Source organism: Papilio polytes, unplaced genomic scaffold (genome assembly GCF_000836215.1).
Source record: "Papilio polytes unplaced genomic scaffold, Ppol_1.0 DF823731.1, whole genome shotgun sequence".
Taxonomy (NCBI): domain Eukaryota; kingdom Metazoa; phylum Arthropoda; class Insecta; order Lepidoptera; family Papilionidae; genus Papilio; species Papilio polytes.
The window spans coordinates 2,244,274-2,257,453 of NW_013525473.1; the positions used below are offsets into that span (position 1 = coordinate 2,244,274).

The window sequence follows — 13,180 nt, forward strand, 5'->3', positions numbered from 1 at the left end:
TTTACCAAAAGAATAAACAGTCGTAAATTAAATTAGTCCATGTCATAGCTGAATTTATGATCTTGATAAGCGTTGAGATTAATAGCAAGAATTACGGGAGCAAAATAATGGTCGTAGAAATTTTCTTTTCACATAGACGGAGTTAGAATGACTATTACAGTACGAGCCCTCACGCAAATAAGGCCGAGGATGAAGAGGCTCATAAAAGTCATAAATCATACTTAATTCTACGTCAGAGTCACACTCGCGGCCCCCCATCCGTGAACTGAATGCTGATCTGCCTCTATACAACGCCCGTTTTTTTCCACTATTAAAAAGCGTATTACCGTAAACCTTGTCTGAGTTATAAAGCTGTGAGTAATGATACGTCTGTGTGTATCTCCTCTTTGTCACTTCTGTTTCTTCAGTAATAACGTATAACCAAACTCTTTAACACCATCCCTCTTGGTAGTTAAACTGATTTGGTCAAAGAATATCACGATTCATTTTAGTCAGACATCTTAAAATTGAATACAAACGCTATGTTATCAAGCATCATCTATGTTTTAGTTTTACAATTTGGTTTAAAAATATATATCGTGGTGAAGGATAAATTTTAACAACATTTATCTATCTTTCTACACATTCTAATAAAATTAGTGTGTCTGTGATATCAAAAGAAAAGTTCAAGATTTCGAGAAGATGATGTAGAGCGTTGTTAATAACGAAAATCGCTATCTTTTTTGTCTACCTGTCAGTCTGTCCGCAAGCCGCATTTTTTCTGAATGATGTCCGAAACGGCTTGACCGATTTTGACCGGACTTTCACTGCAGGGTAGCTGACATAAACGGGTATATTATAGGCTATTTTTTATACTAACATTGCGTGGACGAAGTGACAGTAGCAGCTAGTCTTAAATGAAATTAAAAAAAAAAAACAGTTTATAACAATTTATGCAAGTAAATGATTATGCGATAACGTATTTCGTACTATTTACTTGCTTTAGCATTGGAATAGTATATTCTCATATAATGCGGATATTGTTGATAACTAATCGTCTTTAGTTCAATAGCTCTTACTCAGAAGCATTCAATTCGAACTCAACTGATAGCGTTGGATTTATGCAAGGAACTCTGGATACAGTATACTTCACAACAATCCAATACAATCAATCTAGACTGTATAGAACAATCAGGGTATTGATTACAATAAAGAAGCTTTAGTTAAGCCTTAATTTTGTTATGGAAGATGAACATTGCAAAATACAAACGCGGAAATATAATAAGTCTTTTTGGTTTACATGATCTTTTTTTAAGTTAATGTTTCACGATAGTTCAAAGTTTATTTTTTTTAACATTATATCGATAAACAAAGATAAACTTTTTGGACATGTTTTAGAAGTTTTTTTAACTTGTTTAATTATTACTTATTTCAATATTATCATATTCAGATATGAGGTTGATTCTCAATTAGTTTCTTGTAAGAATAATTATAACTGCTTCTTGCTTCTTCAGTGATGCTATGCAAATATGATTCATAGAACAGAATAATGTAAGTTCGTTCAGGAATTATCATAAATTATAATATTTCGTTACATAATATTAACTAAAACTTGAGCAACTACTACGAAAGTAAGGGAGAGAGAAGAGAAAAATACGAAACGATGTACCAATAAATTAGTCAAGAAAATACACTCATACCCTGTAAAAATAACGACGAAGGAATCGATCAATATTTATTCGTAATAACCGAAAACTCGGTCTATGGTCTGATCCACTGGAACAGATATGGTTTTAAGTGTTATGCCGTTACTGATGTATTCTATATCAGAGGGCCTATCCCGGAAATTTACGCGACAGTGTTCGTATCGACACCACGTAAATTATATCGAATCCGACAAAATTTGCTCCTAAATCTTCGTGGTCGGTGTGCGACTGTATCCTATTTTAACTTTATGTAAATATTTTTGAAAAGCTCCGATGAGTATAAAGCACTAAATGTTATAGTAAAATTACTGAAATATTTATCCATTCAGTCTTTACGTTAAGTATATTTTCATCCCACGTACGGAATTAATGCCACAGATGTGTTTACTTAGGATCTTGTTCAACTTGCACGAAATTAAGTAGTTTTTTATTTAAATTTTCATAGTACCGACCATTATCAGAATTCAAACTCTACGAATCTTCAAAATATTTGGCAAGCATGTTTCTTTTATGACACTTGAATGTCATTCACATTTGATGGTCACAAAAAATTCAACTGACAATTTCATTTGATCATTAAGTCAAATAAAGGTTCATATAAAGAAATTCACTCTTACTTCTTTATACTGTACTGTAAATGGTTCTTTTTTATTTGATTATTTCATCAATTTGCCGTACGTAATGATATCGCAAGGACAGAATGACTATAAACTGCGTATGTCTACAGAGCTATAAAAGCCGGTGTTGCAATGGGTGCGGTCGCATTAGCTAGACTGCTCTATCAATATGTGAGCATTTAAAGACTAACTTACAATAATGACTGCCGATACGCGAATACGATTTATGGCTGGTTTCTCAGCTACGTTTAACCGACGTTTGACGACGTTAGTATTTTTGCATCGATAAATTCCCGAATGCGTTTCTTTAGAAATTCTTAGTTTTCTACGTAACTTGTTTTACTCCGTTGAGACATGGGTCACCATAACACTAATTAATCGCTAGGTAATGACGAAATAAGTGGAAACTTTAGAAACCCAGCGTAAAACAGATATGAACATTAGTTTTTATTGCATCCATCTGTCCGCGATTAGATTCTTATCTAAATTCTAAGGACGTTAAAAATTGTTTTGTATTGGTATTTCGGTAAAAGCTTAGTCAGCTTAAATTTTCCTATGTAGCTTTATTAGTGTAAAAATAAGTTTGTGGTTAAGTATTGATTAACGCCCAGTTTATTTTATTCCAATCCAGCGTTAGAATCCAGTGCTAGGAAATTGGAAAGCACTGTTTGTACACATGGTCGTAAACGATTTTTTGATACCATAATTTGCTAAGTCTTGAAAAATTAAGCGAAACAAACAAAATGTTTTTTCCAGATATTTTTTTTTAAACAGTAAGATACTGAACACTATGTTACATTCCGCTTCACATTATTAACATAATTAGTTAGATAATAATTAATTCAAGAGGAAATAAGGTCGCCCTAATAAATAACGGCTAACTCGGTTGGTCCCCGTACGTAAGTGTAATAATAGTTTGGTAAAATCAATACAGTAGTCTCGTATTGACATTTCCAGCTGTTAGCATTGAGTGGCGATGTCAAACACAAATGAAAAGATATCAATTAAACTGTTAAGTGAAGTTTCAACGAGCTTCTGTTGACGTTCGAATTTGTTATTCAGTATCTACGCTTTGCTTGTTGCGCCTACAAATCGATTTGTGGTGATTATTTATTTATTACTAGCTGAGAGCATGTAGTCAAAAAGTATTAGAAATTCATGCTTTAGTTCGACTCTTAAGCGGAAAGGTTTATTAAATCTGATAAATATTTTATTTTTTTAGTTATTAAAAAGTGCGTCTTAAAAGCGCCCTATCAAAATTTTAATAACAATATATCTAGTGGCTTATTGATATGTCTAATTGTATCTGCTCTAAATCTTCAATTAACCTTTTGTTAAGGCATACTCATCAAACTAAACGCTAAATTTTAACCACAGCGTTCTCTTTGCTACATTTTTTAACTGCAATATTATTTCTTGCCTATTCAGCGTCACGTCTAACACACTTCTCGAGAACCGCATCTCTATACTAGTCATTTTAATAACATGCTTGCCAAACTTAGTTAAAAAATAAAAGTACAATTTTGTCGACGACCCAAAAAGATTTTTTTCTAAAATTGAATTTTTTTTTCTCGGTAAATGTAGGCATAACATTAACGTAATGTAGTTTACGCATTGTTTCTTTAGTTCTTTTCAAAACGCATGTTTTAATTAATTTTCCTTAATAAATTATAAAGATTCTAGATACCTATCTAGAATCTTAGATAACCTTATCTAGAGGAAAATATAAAGTAATCGCAATCAACAGCTCGCCGATGCATCTAACGGCCGCGCGGCGAAGTCCTGCCTTGAGGCAGAATGCTAGGGAAGTACCAAGTCGATAGTATCGATACTTTTCGTATAATACATTCATATTTTATGTTCATAATTTGGAAAAATTTAATAACGTATCTTACTCGATTAAATGTAGACAAATATCATTTGACTATTTATATTGAATCTACATATTAAAATGATAAAATATTAAAAGATGTTTGGATATTACAATTTGTTAGATTTAATAATTTTACTAACGTCAAAACGTAGGCGAACTCAAACTAAACTCGAACTGGCGACCGTAACTTGGTCGAGACTGTCGCTAATTTATTTTATTGGACCTAGATACGAAGACGGTGTTAAGAAAAACTGCAATTCAAATGATAACAAGATGACGTAACGATATTTATAATAATGTGCATCCCTAGCAGCATCTGCAGCTGTGAAACTGCCTGCCCTCTGCTCGTCGCGAGATTTAATTGAATTATTTGAATGAATCCGACGCTTCCGCCGCCCGTGCCCGGCTGTCGGCTCGCTAGCCAGGAAATATCAATTGCCGGCTTACAAACAAAATATAAAAATACCCTAAATAAAATTAATAAAACAAAACACAAACAGTTACTACAAAAAAAAAAACAAATAAATAAATAAATATTAAACTACCAGTTTAATTGATTAAAATACGAAAATCGACATCAAATAAAAAGACCGCAATTTAAAAAAAACCTTTAAGTTTCATGTCAAGAAAATGTAAGCAATGTTTTTTTTTAAAGAAAATGTTAATAAATCTTGTAGGTAAAATATTCCTTACCTTTTGAATAACATAAACAACAGGTGTCACGATAACCTTGAATAAATAGTTTATAAAGCGGAGTGGGAACGGCACTAAAAGTAAAGAGTCGCTTATACACACGCGTATATGTATAGTGGGGAGTGATCGAGAGGCCGCGGGATGTGCCGGCAACGTCCCTGAGCAGACTGAAGCTAAAGTCGGTCGGTGGCTTACAGTCAGTGTTGCCACTATAAGATATTATTTACCATTTATTTTAAATTATACGCTTTTAACGTGTGAAAATTATTATATCATTTAAGAAAATTTTCCAGTGTCTTAAGTATGTTGTGAAATGAAAATAAACATTTACCTTTTAGACCTATTGTAATTTTTATTATATTATTTTTCACATTTCTTGTAATAACAGTATAGTGGACCAATGAGTTTCTAATAATATAAGGCACACGTGCTGCTGAATTATTCAGTTCGCGGAATTTTACCTAAAATTCGGGAAAATTTCAAAGCACAACATACGCGCTTGAATGATCACTCCTCCCTATTGGTATCGTGCCTGGGGCACCCTACACGGAGTACCGTTACAACGCACGTATTCGCCGACGGTCACTTTAAATTGTAGCAATACATTGCTACTTTTAGTTCTTACCAATAACTGAAGGGCTTAATAAAACAGAAATGTACAGAAAATTGAAATAGACCTTGTTTAAACGCTGACGACAGTATTACGAATCCAGTTTCCGTAAAGCAACACCTCAAAAACGATTAAATAATTGCAGATTCGTGGTTGTGACGTGGTTCAATCGTGAATATTCAACGCAATTGGGGCATTTTGAGGCTTGCTTGATTACATTGAAACCAATGCGTTAATAATAAAGTAGTTTGGTATGAAGTTGTAAGTAGTTCGCAATATTCACGAACACGAAGTTTTAACTAGTGAAATAAGAAAACGTAGTCAAATAGTGCTACGGTTTTCATAAGGCAGCTACGTTGCGTAGCACTATAATCTATTCGTAGCGCAGTCTACCGTTAAGCTTTCACGTATTTCCATATTATACTTTAAAGTTATGAATAAGTTGATAATAAGGTCAAGGAAAATGTAACCCAAAGGCAAACAAATACAAAACTGTTATCCAAACTTCAAATTCAAAAACTTTGGCAAGGAAAATTTTATACAAAAACAATATGCGTAGTTGCTAAAAGATTTTTTTTTTTCAAATATCAAAGGTCAACTGAATGGAATTCTACAGTTAATATAACATTAATATACACGTTTATTACATTTTAAAAAATATTTTGATTACTTTGGTTCGTCAAAGTTTTGTTTTAGGGTAAAAATGTTAAAACAATTGACTTTTCACTTGCTTATTGCTCAACGACAAATAAATATCAAATAGAAAATCATACAAAATGTACTGACTTCGACTCTCAATCTAGTACTCGCTTCCTCGCTTAGTATTCAAGTCGGTCCAACTCAGATCACGTCCCAAGATCAGAGCGACGGGAAATATTTGAATGGAGATGAAATCATAACGCCCTAGAATTATTCACGCTCGTCTGTAAAGTATTATTTTGAAATTACCAAGTAATTTTATTCGAAATGTTACAGCTTATTACGTATTCTACTAATTTGTTTTTACGTTGTATTCAATCTACAAAATGATAATTCTTTGTCTAAGACATATGTTAGAAATAAATCTTCAATTAACATAATCATATAATGCGATAAAATAAATAATAATAGACATAAATAAAACCTTTACAATCTACTAGCTGAAGGTAACTTGATGTAATCAGGTCCTTGATATTGATGTCTTCCCTTCAAAAGCTAGTGGGTTTAAAATATTTATCCGTCATCCTGAAGCGTTCCTCGATACATGTTTTATTAAATAGCCCAGTTGAGAACTCAACCTCTAAAAGGACACCTTTAGAGCGCGCGCACGCCTTTGACTAAACTTTCGCACAACTGTTTAGTCGTGCTTCGAAGCCTATGAACTTATATAGAAATGTGCAGATTACTCGATTTTTAGTTGTGCAACTAAACAGTTGGATTGGCTACGAAACAATCGATTGTTTCGTTCGTTTCGATTGTCGACAATCAGCACAACAGTTGTGTGATAGTTTACTCAAAGGTGTGTGAATGCTCCTAAATCGTGCCTTGTCCTAAACTATAGATTTTGGGCTAAAATCTCTTGAGACTTAAGTGTTACCACAAATTCAAAATATCATAATAAAATTTAATGACAAGGTATTCGTTATCAAAATTAGGTATTATTTTACATTAAGAATACTATTATCTATGTCTTTGTATGTTTATTTTTAATTTGTGTTAGGTTTTTAATTTTAGACGCTCATCGGTTAAAACTTATGGGAAATAATATAAAATAAAACACTTATTATTAATGAAACAAATATATTTCATTACGAAATTAATTACCCAACAAATCCATTTTCAACACGTTTTCAAACCATTTTCAATAAGGTATAATAGGAAAATGTGCTTTTTTTTAAAGTGCCAAATATTCAAATAACACGTTAAAAATATGGTTACTGATTATAATGAGATCATTGTTATATTAAAAAAGCACAAATATTAAAATTACGGACAGCCTTCACCACCCGAACTGAGCTCAGTAACCATATTTTCGCAGCTAAAAATTTATGCCTAATGGTAACACTACAACACACACATTTATTGCACATTTAGAAATTTCGTAAAGTGTTTTTGTCTTTTTTTTTACTTAATTTTAGAGATCCAAGACATTTACTATAATTTTGCACATCAATATTTATGAAACAATATACACAATAGCAATTTACTTAGAATGTGACGCAATACACATCCAAAATATGGAACTATATCTAAATTAGTTTGGACAATGGACAAGATACATTAAATAAAATGGACTGTTCTCAGGTAAAAAAATGTTCCAAACACCTATCCGCCAAATTAAAAATCTTGAAATACCTATATAAATGTTAATATAATAAGAATATCGTGTTAAAACTATAAAACAGGACTATGTTTAACAGTAATAATTATCTGAATATACCAGTAAAAAAAATATATCATATCATGTAACAGTATGTACTATAACCTAGATTTATGGTTAAAAATCATCCGAAGATTTGAGTATAAATGAAAATATTCTTCGGCAAGGACCGTTCAAAACTGTGACTGGAAAAATATCAACCCACAAATATTTAAAATTCATCAGCGTATCAAATTCAACATTGTAAGTTCATATATCAATAGCAAGAGAAGTAGAAACTTCAAGACATCTTTATTACCTAGGAATAATGCTACATATAAAACAAGTCAACACATAAATATAAGCAACTAAGACAAGAGCCGAAACCGATTAAATATTTTCTACTTAAAAGTACCTGCTTTATCAACGATAGAGGTCGCACTAGTTCAAATCAAATCAAACACAACATCCACGTCAATATAACATTCAATACATTTTAATTTTGTTACAAATAAGATAATTCAGAAACCAGTTGTGTTAAAAATCCTTACATAATAGAATACTTTGGTTTCTAAGTGACACAATTGACCCGGCGATTCAGTTCACAATTGGAAACTAATAAGTGAAGCCGTCACCAAAATCAAATCGCTGATAACGTCGGATGAGTTTAATTAATTACCTATGAAGCTTCAATAAATAAAAGGTCTCTGGAGAACAGTTTCTATCACATATCATTACACGTAGCACCACGCGGTTAATAGACCCATCTACTTTATCTACACTTACCACTATTCATTGTTGTATATGGACACGTATAAAAATCAATACATCTGAAAAATAATTTAAGATCGGTATATAAAACATTCTGTATAAGTTATGTTTAAAAATTAAATAAACTCTCTTATTGTTTTATGTATTTAACTATTGAAAGTGTATTTGGCTTTTAAAAAACATTTAAAATCAACACCTATTTGTAGATTACATATTGACTGAGAAACATCTGGCCTATCTTACTTCTACCCGAAAATCAGTCTGCGTTCGTTCGTCGTTGGCTTTCGTTGATTTGCCGCCATCTTATTTCACGTGGTATCTAACTTATCATAATATCACAATCGCCGTAACCGCCAAGAAACATTGTTCGAAACCTATCAGCATGAGCCCCGATACCTGACAGAGATTGTGTTAACGTTAGTTTGCTTTCTAGATCTTACAGAGTCATTGTGTCCTTATTGAGCAGAATTTAATATTAAAACGTAATATATTGTTCAAACGCCACATTATCATATCTTAACCGATAGTATCTAAGGAATGAAAGTATAAAATTACTGCCAATAATATAAATTAAAATGAATTAATTACCAATAAATAACTCCAGAACCAATTTAAATTATAATAAATTAAAAATAAATTTAATAACAACTAATTTCAAACGCACGTGCGTTCAATGGCATTTAACTCTGAACATTTATAATATTCTTGATGATAAATTTTTCGTAAAATGAACACTAAATTGTTTTAAAAACGACAAAGTAAGACAACAAATTTTACATAAATTTTCATAAATATCCAACCTCTTGTTACTACGCCCTTCGCAATTGACTTGCAGTTATAAAATAAACATCATAATAATCCATAAAGTAATTATGTACATGTTATATTCAAGAATCAAATTAATAACAAAAGTCGTCGATTGCTGCAAACCATAATACATAGTGTCCAGCTTTTTACAAAAAGAAACAAATGAAAAACAATTTGATGACAAAGATCGGATAACTTAAACCGCAAATTGAATATTTGACCTTCGTATAATAAAAGAAACAAACACTATTATTAGAAAAGCAATTTTTACTAAAACATAAGAAATAAATCAAATTAAAAGTTCAAAGAAAGTCTCGATTTCAGACCAATTACAGTGGCATTGAAATCTATTTTCGCATTGTCTGTTTCAAATTAAAATACAATAATAAGCCGGACACTATTAGCAAAAAAACCTAAAGTAGAATACAATTATGAAATGGACGGAGATATTTTCACGTACGATGACGTCACATAATTGTGCGTAATTCTCACGTTCAGTACGCAAGCCCGCAGTCTCGTCCTGTTGTTAAACCGAGATAACAGTAATTACACTCCAACATAATATAAAAAAAATTAAAACACTCAAAATAATGCCCAAAAACTCACAGTCAGTTAACGATAAACATTAAAACGATATCATTATGGGTAACGTTTAAATTTAGGGTTTCAGAATTTTCTATTCAGTCAGAACAACTTATCTGTAAAATTGGAACTATAGAGCGACACAATTATCCGACTGGCAAAAATGAAACTAAAGTGGACGTTTTGTCATGACACGTGTGTTATTTTTATGACCGTGCGATACTAGCGCCACCCTCGGCAAGCCAGATAAAATGTTTTAAAATAACGCCGTCAACTGTCACCCGCACCATGGTAATCACCCATAATAAGTGTTGCCTGAATCGCTTGCGAAGTGAAAACAAACTGTCAAATATTTCACATTTGATGCAGTTATCACTCGCCTATATACAGGACGTTTGCTGTGCTCAATAAATATTAAAAATTCAATTTAAAAAATTATAAAAACTGTTACAATTTACATTACGAGAACATATAAAGACCACACCAATATCTATATACTACGAGAATTCAAAATAATGAACCACTCAAAGGTACCTCGATCTTAATACACAATAAGAATTGAATGAAAATAAATATTAGCTAATGAGGAATGTCGCCTCGACTACTTTTATATTGAATTTTAGGTACATACTTTGAGTGGTTTAAAACCTTAAATCTATAAGACACTAATTTACACCACAACATCGAGTAACTACCGCTGATATAATTATAAAAACAGTCAACATCAAGTTCTGAATAATTATTATTTATAATATAAATTTGACATAGTGGCAAAATATCTACATATACACAAATCCAATGTCGCTACATTGTTCATTTCAATGGTATTGTATAAATTGTATAAGGGCTCGATTTTATCTATTATTTAGTCAATTTCGTGATTCTATTATTTTCCATCTATGACTTTGTCGTACTTAGAAGTATATCCGTACACTTTATGCCCGATAATACTCAATCTATATTGCACTTTGAGTATTTCGCTTGTAAAAATAACAAAAATTCAGAGTATTGCTTTTCGTTTATACTAAAAGTTTCGACTACCTAAATATAATCCTTATAATATATCCCTCTGGCAATGTATTTATTATATATATTATTAATAAAATTTATATTCTGACGTAGGCGATGTAACAATCAACTTAATTGTAAACGGAATAATAGAAGGCGATCCATCCGCTCAAGTTCTGACTAAATAAATAACATCTTTATCGTTATGACTTAGGCTATTTCGTTGTTCTTCAATATATCAAATATATTGTTGAATGTGTACTATATAGACAATATAATGACGCAGAAATATACATACAACTTGGGAATAATATATTGAATGAAACAGAACAGATAAAATATTTAAATCCATTTTAAAATCTGTAATAAAAATGAAAACCAAATTACTGACTGATTTAGGCCGATATATAAATATAAATGATTAAGATGAGCTATTTCCTATATTCCTTTTGATGTTACAAACAGACATTCCAATTTTATTACATGTATAGATTTGAAAAGAACTAGCTTTTTTTACGTCTATTTGAAAAATCTTTTCAATTTCTCAATTCACGATTTCAAAAATTGTTTCATTAAAAGATTATTCCCAAGTAGCTCTGAAACTTATGTTCATATAATGTATTAACTATAAAAAACGTAACCATTGTATTTAATACATTTATCGGAACAACACTAGCTCGCGTCTAAACTTACGTATTTACATATAAGAATAATTAATCATCCTATATATTATTTTAATTGACCTTGTAATTTGTCTTTGAGACATTAAAATATTTTGCAATAAAATAGTATTTCTATTGTTTAATGTATATTAAAAAGTAAATTATGAGAACATTTTAAGACACGAGTTAGCTTTTGTTTTACGGAAGAACAAACAATAATGGTACATGATAACTGCAAGTAAAAGATTATTAATAAAAAAAAATATGGAAAAAAATAAACAGATTTTTCTGTAAAAAAATCTCTAAAATTATACATTAATTATATATTTAATCGATGCGTGTCACAAATGAATTAAAACCGATATTACGCGATTTCCTACTCCCGTTTAAAATGTATCTCATAATTTACAGTCGTACAAATAATATCACAATAATGGCAGTATTAGTATTTAAAAAATATCGGAGCAATGCAACGACGCGAGCTAGTGTTGGTACTTTATTAGGATTGACAGTTTGTCTGAAATTATATACTTTTTTATCTATACAGATACTACTTTTTTATCTATACTGAATACTCAAGGGATCAAAACTATTTTAATAAATGAATTTTGCAAGTGTTCCTGTAACAATGAAATCTAAAACAAAATGTGTATACCATAAACAATTCTACACAATTAATTTATCTACATTGTTTATTTTTATGAGGTACGCGTTTTGGCACAGAGAGATTTCTTAAATCTATTATTCATTTATATCTAAACGTTAATAATATTAAAAATTACGTTACATAAAACATTTTTTCGATGTTCTAAATCTTGTTGACTGGTCTTAATCGTATGAATCACAGCTTTTTTGCATTCTCCTACTAACCTATCGACACCACTACAATTTTCCTAGGTTTCCCTTCAATGGAATGAGTTATCAATCTTATCATAACGTATTGTGTGCACACAAATATATGGCAAATTAACTTCTTTACAACTTATCAAAACATTCAGTGATCCTTAGGGCCCCTGACTGGGTTTAATTAAATAAAATTGCCGCAAACAAGTCTTAAAAAGACGCAAGGTAACTCAATTCATATCAATTATAGATATTAAATAAATTAAAAGCTCCATGTAACCTAAACAGAACCAAAAACGCAAATCGTCATCATGAAAACAATAACCTAACGCATGGAATTGCTGTACGATTATTTGACAGTCGTGTGCATCATTTATCTGGAGAGGTAACGAAAACCTCGTTCTCATATATTTCCTATAAAATAAATATCCGAAAATTATTATATAAACTATACGATCACCTTAGAAAATAAAAAGTTATGTAGACTTCTAATTAGACCTTCTTAGATATATCCACAATAATGTAGTAAACTTTAAAAAACTCTTTACAAAAAATATTAAAATTTGCCGTTACAATAACATGACTCGGTCATTAACTATAGAGGTATGAAAAGATGGTAAAGGGGACGGCGCTGGCGGGGGGAGGACTTAGCGGGCGTTGTGCACGTGCGTGGTGAGGTGCTTCGAGAGGT

At 31.2% G+C, this 13,180-nt stretch overlaps 1 protein-coding gene across 1 annotated transcript in view; it reads right to left on the reverse strand.

The window, feature by feature from the left end:
- LOC106103689 (acetylcholinesterase-like) overlaps nt 1-5,030 on the reverse strand; it is a 35,524-nt gene extending 30,494 nt beyond the window's left edge. Inside the window, exon 1 of the mRNA XM_013283516.1 lies at nt 4,869-5,030. The gene's annotated coding sequence lies outside the window, so the exon portion shown is untranslated. The remainder of the gene's footprint in view (nt 1-4,868) is intronic.
- Nucleotides 5,031-13,180: the final 8,150 nt, after the last annotated feature.